Source organism: Dendrobates tinctorius, unplaced genomic scaffold, assembly GCF_039654945.1.
Source record: "Dendrobates tinctorius isolate UK_male_01 unplaced genomic scaffold, ASM3965494v1 ptg000084l, whole genome shotgun sequence".
Classification (NCBI taxonomy): Eukaryota; Metazoa; Chordata; class Amphibia; order Anura; family Dendrobatidae; genus Dendrobates; species Dendrobates tinctorius.
Window position 1 is genome coordinate 38102116 of NW_027361752.1, and position 10695 is coordinate 38112810.

Here is a 10695-nt window from a genome sequence, read left to right on the forward strand (position 1 = left end):
CCCCGTTATCACCCCCGTAGTTAGGGAAAAATAATAAAATTAAAAGAAAATGTATTTATTTCCATTTTCCCATTGGGTTAGGGCAAGGGTTAGGGCTAGGGCTAGGGTTAGGGCTGAGATTAGGGTTAGGGGTGTGTTGGGGTTAGGGTTGGAGTTAGAATTGGGGGTTTCCACTGTTTGGGCACATCAGGTGCTCTCCAAATGCAACATGGCGTCTGATCTCAATTCCAGCCAATTCTGCATTGAAAAAGTCAAATGGTGCTCCTTCCCTTCCAAGCTCTGCCACGCGCCCAAACAGTGTTTTACCCCCACATGTAGGGTATCAGCCTACTCAGGACAAATTGCAAAACAGCTTTTGAGGTCCAATTTCACCTGTTACCCTTAGGAAAATAAAAAATTGGGGACAAAAATATCTTTTGTGGAAAAAAATGATTTTTTTATTTTCACGCCCGGGCGTTATAAACTTCTGTGAAGCACTTGGGGGTTCAAAGTGCTCACCACACATCTAGATAAGCTCCATGGGGGGTCTAGTTTCCAAAATGGGATCACTTGTGGGGAGTTTCAATAGATTAGGTACATCAGGGGCTCTCCAAACGCACATGACACCCACAGACCAATCCATCAAAGTCTGCATTCCAAAACGTCACTACTTCCCTTCCTAGCCCTGACGTGTGCCCATACAGTAGTTTTCTCCCACATATGAGGTGTCAGCGTACTCAGGACAAATTGGACAACAACTTTTGGGGTCCAATTTCCCCTGTTACCCTTGGGAAAATAATAAAATTGGGGACTACATGATCATGTTTGTGGAAAAAATACGATTTTTTTATTTTCACGCCCGGGCGTTATAAACTTCTGTGAAGCCCTTGGGGGTTCAAAGTGCTCATCACACATCTAGATAAGTTCCTTAGGGGGTCTAGTTTCCAAAATGGGGTCATTTGTGGGGGGTTTCCACTGTTTAGGTACATTAGGGGCTCTCCAAATGCAACATGACACCCGCAGAGCATTCCATCAACGTCTGCATTCCAAAACGTCACTACTTCCCTTTCGAGCCCCGACGTTTGCCCATACAGTAGCTTTCTCCCACATATGGGGTATCAGCGTACTCAGGACAAATTCTAAAACAACTTTTGGGGTCCAATTTCTCCTTGTACCCTTGGGAAAATAAAAAAAATTGGTGACTAAAAGATCATGTTTGTGGAAAAAATACGATTTTTTTATTTTCACGCCCGGGCGTTATAAACTTCTGTGAAGCACGGGGGGTTCAAAGTGCTCACCACACATCTAGATAAGTTCCTTGGGGGGTCTAGTTTCCAAAATGGTGTCATTTGTGGGGGGGTTTCCACTGTTTTGGTACATCAGGGGTTTTCCAATCGCGACATGGTGTCTGATCTCAATTCCAGCCAAAAAAGTCAAATGGCGCTGCTTCCATTCTGAGCTCTGCCATGCGCCCAAATAGTCGTTTACACCCACATATGGGGTATCAACGTACTCAGGACAATTTGCACAATAACTTTTAAGGTCCTGTTACCCTTGGAAAAATAAAAATTGGGGGTGAAAAGATCATTTTTGTGGAAAAAATATGATTTTTTAATTGTACCACTGTACGTTATATACTTCTGTGAAGCCCTTGTGGGTTCAAAGTTCTCACCACATATCTAGATGAGTTCCTTGGGTGGTCAAGTTTCCAAAATGGGGTCACTTGTGGGGGGTTTCCCCTGTTTAGGTACATCAGGGGCTCTCCAAACATGACATGGCGTCCGATCTGAATTCCAGCCAATTTTGCATTGAAAAAGTCAAACGGCGCTCATTCCCTTCTGAGCTTTGCCATGCGCCAAAACAGTGGTTCCCCCCACATATCAGGTATCAGCGTACTCAGGACAAATTGCACAATACATTTTCCTGTCCAATTTCTCCTGTTACCCTTGGTAAAATAAAAAAATTGAACTATTTTTTTTGTGAAAAAAAGTTAAATGTTCATTTTTTTTTTAAATATTCAAAAAATTCCTGTGACGCACCTGAAGGGTTAATAAACTTCTTGAATGTGGTTTTTAGCACCTTAAGGGGTGCAGTTTTTAGAATTGTGCCACTTTTGTGTATTTTCTATCATATAGACTCCTCAAAGTGGCTTCAAATGTGATGTGGTCCGTAAAAATAAAATGGTGTTGCAAAAATGAGAAATCGCTGGTCAACTTTTAACCCTTATAACTTCCTAACAAAAAAAAAATTTGGTTCCAAAATTGTGCTGATGTAAAGTAAACATGTGGGAAATGTTACTTATTAAGTTTTTTGTGTGCCGTATCTCTGTGATTTAAGGGCATAAATATTCAAAGTTGGAAAATTGCAAAATTTTCTCCAAATTTCCATTTTTTTCACAAATAAACGCAAGTTTTATGAATGAAATTTTACCACTAACATGAAGTGCAATATGTCACGAGAAAACACTGTCAGAATCACCAGGATCCATGGAAGCATTTCAGAGTTATTACCTCATAAAGGGACAGTGGTCAGAATTGTAAAAATTGGCCTGGTCATTAACGTGCAAACCACCCTTGGGGGTTAAGAGGTTAAAAAACAATGCCTGCCTAATTTTATTTGTTCTCTCAGATGTACTATGAATTATTGTTCTTCCATGTACTTATCCAAAGGCTGCAGCATTATTTTTATGCCATGTAGTAAAGAAAAGGCTGCATATTTATGTTTATGCCTTTTTTTTGGTTTGTAATTTTATTTTTTGGTGTTGTAAAAATTCCAGTTACACAAATATTAATTTTTGTTGTTTCTGTGTTTCCCAGATTCCTGGCTACTGGAGAGACCCTCTCTTCACTGCACTTCCAGTACCGGCTTGTAATCTCCACCTTGTCGGGAATAGTTGCGGACACCTGCCGGGCTTTGTGGGACGTTCTCTGTCCCAAATTTCTGCCCCTCCCCACTGTGGAAAAGTGGATTGAAAATGCAGAAAGATTCTGGACAGTCTGCAATTTCCCCAACTGTTTGGGTGTGGTGGATGGGAAACACATATGGATTATAAAACCAAAAAGAACTGGATCAGAGTACTATAATTACAAAAAGTACTTCTCTACAGTACTCATGGCCATTTCTGATGCAGACTGTAAGTTTGTTGCAGTGGACATTGGTGCATTTGGGCTTGGGAATGACTCCCAGACTTTTAAGAACTCGGACATGGGCCCGGAGGTTGTATGGCAACCAGTTCAATTTCCCCATGCCATGTCCTCTTCCCAACACCGAAGGTCCACCACAGCCCTTTGCAATGGTTGGGGATGAGGCATTCCAGATGTGCCAAAACCTCCTCAAACCCTACTCCAGCCAGGACTTGGACCACAACAAAAGAATTTTTAATTACAGGCTGACCAGGGCAAGTGGAACTGTAGTGTGCCTTTGGTATACTTGTCTCTAGATGGCGCCTTTTAACCACAGCCATTAATCTGAAACTGGATGAGGTGGTGAAGGCGTGTGTGGTTCTACACAATTTTGTTATGGTTAGAGAGCACCCGAACTTTGAGCTTGATGATGCCGCTCCTAACCCCTTGCCAAAATTTAATCAGCACCCTCTCAGGTCATCCGTTGAAGTTGGCCAAATGAGGGACCAATTTGCGGCCTACTTCAACTCAGATCTAGGACGGGTGGCCTGGCAAGACCAAATGGTGTAACAAAGTTTACTTTTGTGTTTATGTTAATAAAAAAAATTTGTTGATACCTGTACCGAGTGCACTCTGTCTTTTTACACTTCAATATAATAATCAACTGACCAGGTGTACGATTGAATTCGTGATGATGTGTTTTGTGCATCCTTCATTTAATAGTACTCAAGACCAAGTGACAATACATACACACAACTTGTATGATCTTTATTATCTTTACACTTTGAGTTCGGTGTGATGCGATGGTGGAGATAATACCACTAATATTTGTGTCACCTGTCATGATGTTACAATTATTCATTTTGGAATGCAGGAGCATTCTTAACTATTTATGATACCTAACACTGTGACTATCCATATTAGTTGTATTAGCATCACTGTGGCCAGTTTAGAACTCAAGACTGTAGACATAATAAAGTTGATACAACTTCTACAATACCCAGGCCTGGTGTCATGCTGAAGAGAGGACAGCAAAACTAACGCATCCACACTTCAGACGCTTATCACACATTGTCAGGAGAATACACATAAGAGGTTAACTGCAGCAGCGCTACAGTCTGAGTTATATATATGCAGACTGAAGTGACGCTGCTGGTTACAACTCATGTGTATTCACCTGCACAGGTGTGATCGTTACGATACAAGGCCAGGGTATTGTACAATTGGCGGGTATTTTCCACATCATCTACTCAGTTTATCTACACACACTGAATAGAGGATGAGGTTAATTACAAGGTCTAGCTATAATAACCTTGGATTGTATCCAAAAAAGTTAAATGATGTTAAAAAAACACCATAGTGAAGTTACTGTTTTGGATACAAACCAAGGTGACAATAGATAGGCCTTGCATTCAACACCATCCTCTATTCAGTCTGTGTTTTATTACCTGACTGAAGAGACTGATGTAGAAAATACAAGTAATCTAGATTTCTTGTTTTGACTACACATATCTCCAAGATTGACACGCGTAAACGTGTCATTAATGGAGCTATGCGTTGACAAAAAAAGAAAAATGTACAGCGCAGTGTGTGTTGGCGGCGAGAGACACATTAAACCAAACTTTTTTTGAAGCAGAAAAATTGCACATAAATTTTGTAAAACTAAAAAAAAGGTTATTTTTAATTTGAAGGATGTTTGGGGGAAGAGTGGGATACTTTGGGGGTGTGGAGAGATGAGGAACGGCTGGAAATTGAGGAAGGGGTTCTAGGTGAAGGGGCTACTAAAGTACTGGGGGAAGGGAGATCAGGCATGGAACTGGAGGCTGGTTGAGAAACGGAAGGAAAGGGGGGACTGACTAACAAAGTCTTTTGTTTCTTCTTCTTTGGGGCAGGAGTCACCTGCCTTTACCGACTACCACCTTGTGACCGCCTTACAGTTGTTGACCACCTCGAGATGTTGGACCGTGTCTGTGAAGAATAAAATATGGAATGTGGGTCTCCCCTGGGCTGCTCGGTGGAGGCACTGGCGGTGCTCCTTGCAGGAGAACTTGTGGTGTCGGTGCTAATTGAAGGTGAAGTATGTGTGGTGCTTCTGGTGGGAGAATAGGTGGCAGTGCTCCTATCAGGCGAAGCGGTGGCGGTGCACCTGTGATGAGGAGTGGTGGTGGTGCTACGTGTAGGCGAAGCGATGGTGGTGCTTCTCTGAAGAGGAGTGGTGGTGGTTCCCCGAGTAGGTGAAGCAGTGGCGGTACTCCTCTGAAGAGTGGTGGTGGCGGTGCTACGATGATGAGTGGTGGAGGTGCTCCTGGAATGATGAGGAGTTGTGGCTGTGCTCCCATGCTGATGATGCGAAGTGGCGGTGCTCCATTCTGGAGATAATGTAGTCTCTGTGGTCCAAACAGGAGTAGATGTGGCAGTGGCACAAGCAGATTTTGCACTGGAGGTGCGCCATGATGTGGAAACGGTGGCAGTACTGGTGCTCTAGACAGGAGCAGCGCTTGACATGGTGGTGGCGGTGGTGGAGTGTCCAGCAGCACTCAGCATTGGTGTGGTGTAGTGGTGTCCGGCTTAGCTAGGAATGCAGGTGGCCGTGCTGTGGTATGCAGCAGAAGTCGGTACTGTGGAGAAGCGAGTCAGTGGTGGCACAGGTGGGAATGACACCACTGACTGCTGCACGTACTGATTCTGCTGCATAGCCTGCAAGAAAGCAGTGTTGCAGGCGTGTAACACATTCAGCTGTTGCTCAGGACTAAGGTGATCCGCCATGCCCCGTTGAATTTTACTAAAGAAATGGTGCGCCGGTCTATTGAGGTCGGCCTCCAGCCGTTCAAAGCGCTGGTCGGAAGAGTGGAAGAGGTGTTCCATGTGGTTAAAACCACGTTCCATTAGTGAAAAACCACTTTCCACTCTTTCGGCCAGCGTCTTGAGGCTGGCATAAAAGGCTTCGCTCAAGTGCATAACCTCGGGCATGACATTCCTGTCCGAGGCCCTCTGCCGCTGGCGGGTAGTGCCCGCATAACCAGTGGCAGAGACCTGGGACAGGGGAACACCTGATGGACCAGCTTCCTAGTCACCAGCTGTCTGTGTTGCAGACCTGCAACTTGCTTCCTGGCTGTCGGATGGCTGGGACGGGTCCGAGGTCGATCGATGAAGAACCGCTCCAGGGACAGGTTGCAGGGTGCTGCTTCAGGTGCTGTGGAAAAAAAAGGTAAACATTAGTATCAAGCATTAACAAGACGGATCATCTGTGGAAGATAAAATCACCGATTATGTTCAATGAAAACACACAAAAAAAAGGAAATTATACTTACGCTCTGGTGGCAAGGACCGGTCGTAGGAATTCCAAAGCACGATGATATCGGTACTTGGTTCTGCTCCTTGCCGATGAGCCACTGCGAACCTGTCCCTCAGAACGAACATCAGTGTTGAAGCGGTCCTTCATCGAGCGCCAAAGTGTGCGGACTTTGTTCACTGTTGAAAAAATAATAAAATAAACATTATACAATGCACAGCTGGCAACATCTTGTATAATCACGGACACCTGATTTCCCTTGTCAAACAGTCAATGCGGCATCAAAAAAAAAACCAATACACAATGCATTGACTGTTGAACCTGAGGACACTTGTGTGTTTACTGCAGGAATATATCTTGCAGTAAACACACAAGTATCATCAGGTGCAAGAGATAAAGCATGAACAATAGAACATTGCAATTCACAATGCAAAAACTGTTGAACCTGAGGACACGTGTGTTCACTACAAGAATATATCTTGCAGGAAACAGACAAGTATCATCAGGTGCAAGAGATAAAGCATGAAGAATACAGCATTAAAAATCTCAATGCCTTGACTGCTGAACCTGAGGACGCTTGTGTGTTTACTGCAAGAATATATCTTGCAGTAAACACACAAGTATCATCAGGTGCAAGAGATAAAGCATGAACAATAGAACATTACAATTCACAATGCAAAGACTGTTGATCCTGAGGACACTTGTGTGTTCACTGCAAGAATATATCTTGCAGGAAACACACAAGTATAATCAGGTGCAAGAGATAAAGCATGAAGAATACAGCATTAAAAATCACAATTCCTTAACTGTTGAACCTGAGGACACTTCTGTGTTTACTGCAAGAATATATCTTGCAGGAAACACACAAGTATCATCAGGTGCAAGAGATAAAGCATGAAGAATACAGCATTAAAAATCACAATGCAAAGACTGTTGAACCTGAGGACACTTGTGTGTTCATTGCAAGAAAATATCTTGCAGTAAACACACAAGTATCATCAGGTGCAAGAGATAAAGCATGAACAATACAACATTACAATTCACAATGCATTGACTGTTGAACCTGAGAACACTTGTGTGTTCACTGCAAGAATATATCTTGCAGGAAACACACAAGTATCATCAGGTGCAAGAGATAAAGCATGAAGAATACAGCATTAAAAATCACAATGCCTTGGCTGCTGAACCTGAGGACACTTGTGTGTTCACTGCAAGAATATATCTTGCAATAAACACACAAGTATCATCAGGTGTAAGAGATAAAGCATGAAGAATACAGCATTAAAAATCACAATGCCTTGACTGCTGAACCTGAGGACGCTTGTGTGTTTACTGCAAGAATATATCTTGCAGGAAACACACAAGTATTATCAGGTGCAAGAGATAAAGCATGAACAATACAACATTACAATTCACAATGCACTGACTGTTGAACCTGAGGACACGTGTTCACTGCAAGAATATATCTTGCAGTAATCACACAAGTATCATCAGGTGCAAGAGACAAAGCATGAACAATACGACATTACAATTCACAATGCATTCAATCTTGTTCCTGAGCACACTGTTATGGTCCCTGATAGAATCTATCTATCAGGAAACAAAACAGTATCCTCAGGACAAAGACTGAATGCGGCATCACAGAACAGGGAAATACTTACTAAACGCCTTCTTTAAAGTTGCAGAGGTCAGAGGTGTATCTAGGCTTTCTGGCACCCGGGGCAAGAAGTCGGTTCGGCGCCCCCCCCCCAGTACATAAGCGATTTCCAAACTTAGTCATGTACTGACGAGCTGCTCTCCCTAATGATCTCAATGTTCAATGAAAAACTGAAAGAAGCAGGAAGAGAAGCTTGTCACAAGACCATAAGTATGCGATTTTCATAGTGAAGTGTCCATGTGATGACTACTGGAACCTGCAGAGCTGAATCCTGACATTAAGAACAAGGCCAGTGTGCATGAAAATGCACGGGATGACATCACCACCTGGTGAGCCCCCCAGCAAGCAAATTCACCAACTCCAATGTATTATGGCATAACAGAGAAAAAGGAGTACACGGTGACAACAAAAGAAATACTTCTATGATATAAATATGAAAAGTTTATTGTACATACAAAATATATAAATAGTAATGCATAACAGGATAATAATAGTGCACCAAGGAGCATACGGGCAAAACACAAGGGCCACCCCTCTGGCAACGCAGTCCTATGTAAGCAAGTACTCCGGTCAAATGACCAGAAGAAAGAATGTATAGGGGCTGGTCAGAAAATTCCCATCATGGATCACAGTAATAGCGTAATATATCTAACACAGCCACAGTTAACAGATTAGCAATGCAGCTTACCGGGATCAAGGAGGCCAGAGAGGGAGCCCCAGGGCCAGATGTCCACCCCCGACGCGCGTTTCGCAAGCGTTGAGGCCTGCTTTCTCAAGGGGACGTGCCCGGCCTCACTCTGTCATTATCATTGAGTGAGGCCACACATGTCTAGTCAGCATGTGACCGCATGTATGTAAATTACCGGCACAGCGTTCAGTGAGCACTGTGAGAATTCAGAAGTCTGCAGTCACATAGAATGTCTGCAGACTCAGCAGACCTGGACAACCCCTGTAATGCTCCTGACATAAATAAAAAACATGAGCATTAGTCAGTATCACAAATAATATTTACATCCAGGTACCTTATAGATGACGTTGTCTCTGGAGTCGTTCTCCTTCTTTTCTTCTTGTCCAGACCCCTTGATGAGTTTTCTCATCCACATCTCATCTCTGAAGACTTCCATCTTCTCCGGTCTTCTGCAGCAAATCTCCATATGATACCCTTAAAGATAGAAGTGTCATTATAATGCTCTTAAATAAAAATATCTGCAATACAGTGTATACTGTCTCCTCACACTATTCCCCTCCCTCCTCATACTGTCTCCTCTAACATCCCGCCTGTTCACCATACTGTCTCCTCATATATTTACCCCCTCACTCTCTATACTGCCTGCTCACACATACCCCCTGACTCCCCATACTGTGTCTGCACACATCCCATCACCCTCACTCCCCATATTGTGTCCACATAGATTTTTTCCATCGCTACTCATACTGTATCCACATACATTTACCCGATTGACTCCCCATACTGTCTGCACCCATCCCCCACTCACAATACTGTGCCTGCACCCATCCCCCATACTGTTTCCTCATACATGCCCTCATAGATACACTCTTCATTTGTGTCCTCAAATCTCCCCACACACATAAGTATCCCCCATCCCCACTCCAAATCCTCACACACATTAAATATCCCTACTCCAAATCCCCCCACACATTATGTTCCCCCCTCCCCACTCAAAATCCCCCCACACATTATGTTCCCTTATCCCCACTTATCCCTATAATGTCCTTAGGTTTCCCCCATAATGTCCTCTGGTTCCCCCATAACGTCCTCAGGTTTCCCCCATAATATCCTAAGGTTTCCCCTATAATGTCCTCAGGTTTCCCCCATAATGTCCTCAGGTTTCCCCCATAATATCCTCAGGTTTCCCCTATAATGTCCTCAGGTTTCCCCATAATATCCTCAGGTTTCCCCCATAATATCCTCAGGTTTCCCCTCATAATATCCTCAGGTTTCCCCTCATAATATCCTCAGGTTTCCCCTCATAATATCCTCAGGTTTCCCCCATAATGTCCTCAGGTTTCCCCCATAATATCTTCACGTTTCCCCTATAATATCTTCAGGTTTCCCCCATAATATCCTCAGGTTTCCCCCATAATGTCCTCAGGTTTCCCCCATAATATCCTCAGGTTTCCCCTCATAATATCCTCAGGTCCCCCCATAATATCCTCAGGTTTCCCCCATAATGTCCTCAGGTTTCTCCTTCGTTCCCCCCCATATGTTCCTCATCTTTCTCCACCACACCACATGAATATGTCTGCACCATCCATGGCCTTGCTCCTCACACACTGTCTGGGCCCAATCTTCCCTTGCACTGACTCCATATAGCAGCTAGCGTCCATCCCCGACCCCAACCATCCCTTCCTAGCCCCCAGAGCATGTCCTAATTTACATCAATAATCTTCTTCGGTGTCTTCAGCTCCATTACCAGTCTGGAGCACTTACCACCAACCGCAACGCTGCCTGCCTCCCTGCCTGGGTCTTCGCCTCTGAAGAGCCGGGCGCCGGCGTGTGACGTCAGCAGCGTGATCATGTGACCTGATCACGCTGCTGGTGCTTCATTGATGCGGAAGTGCCGGCAGCGATGAGGGGCCGCTGGCACTTACAGAACAAGTGATTTAGTGTCAGACAGACAGAG

General features: G+C 44.0%; 1 long non-coding RNA gene across 1 annotated transcript; it reads right to left on the reverse strand.

The window, feature by feature from the left end:
• Positions 1-4803: 4803 nt before the first annotated feature.
• On the reverse strand, positions 4804-8206 carry LOC141097521 (uncharacterized). The gene is made up of 3 exons (XR_012233977.1): positions 8055-8206; positions 6413-6572; positions 4804-6294 (listed from the first exon to the last, which is right to left on the reverse strand). It is a non-coding gene; the product is annotated as an uncharacterized lncRNA (long non-coding RNA).
• Positions 8207-10695: the final 2489 nt, after the last annotated feature.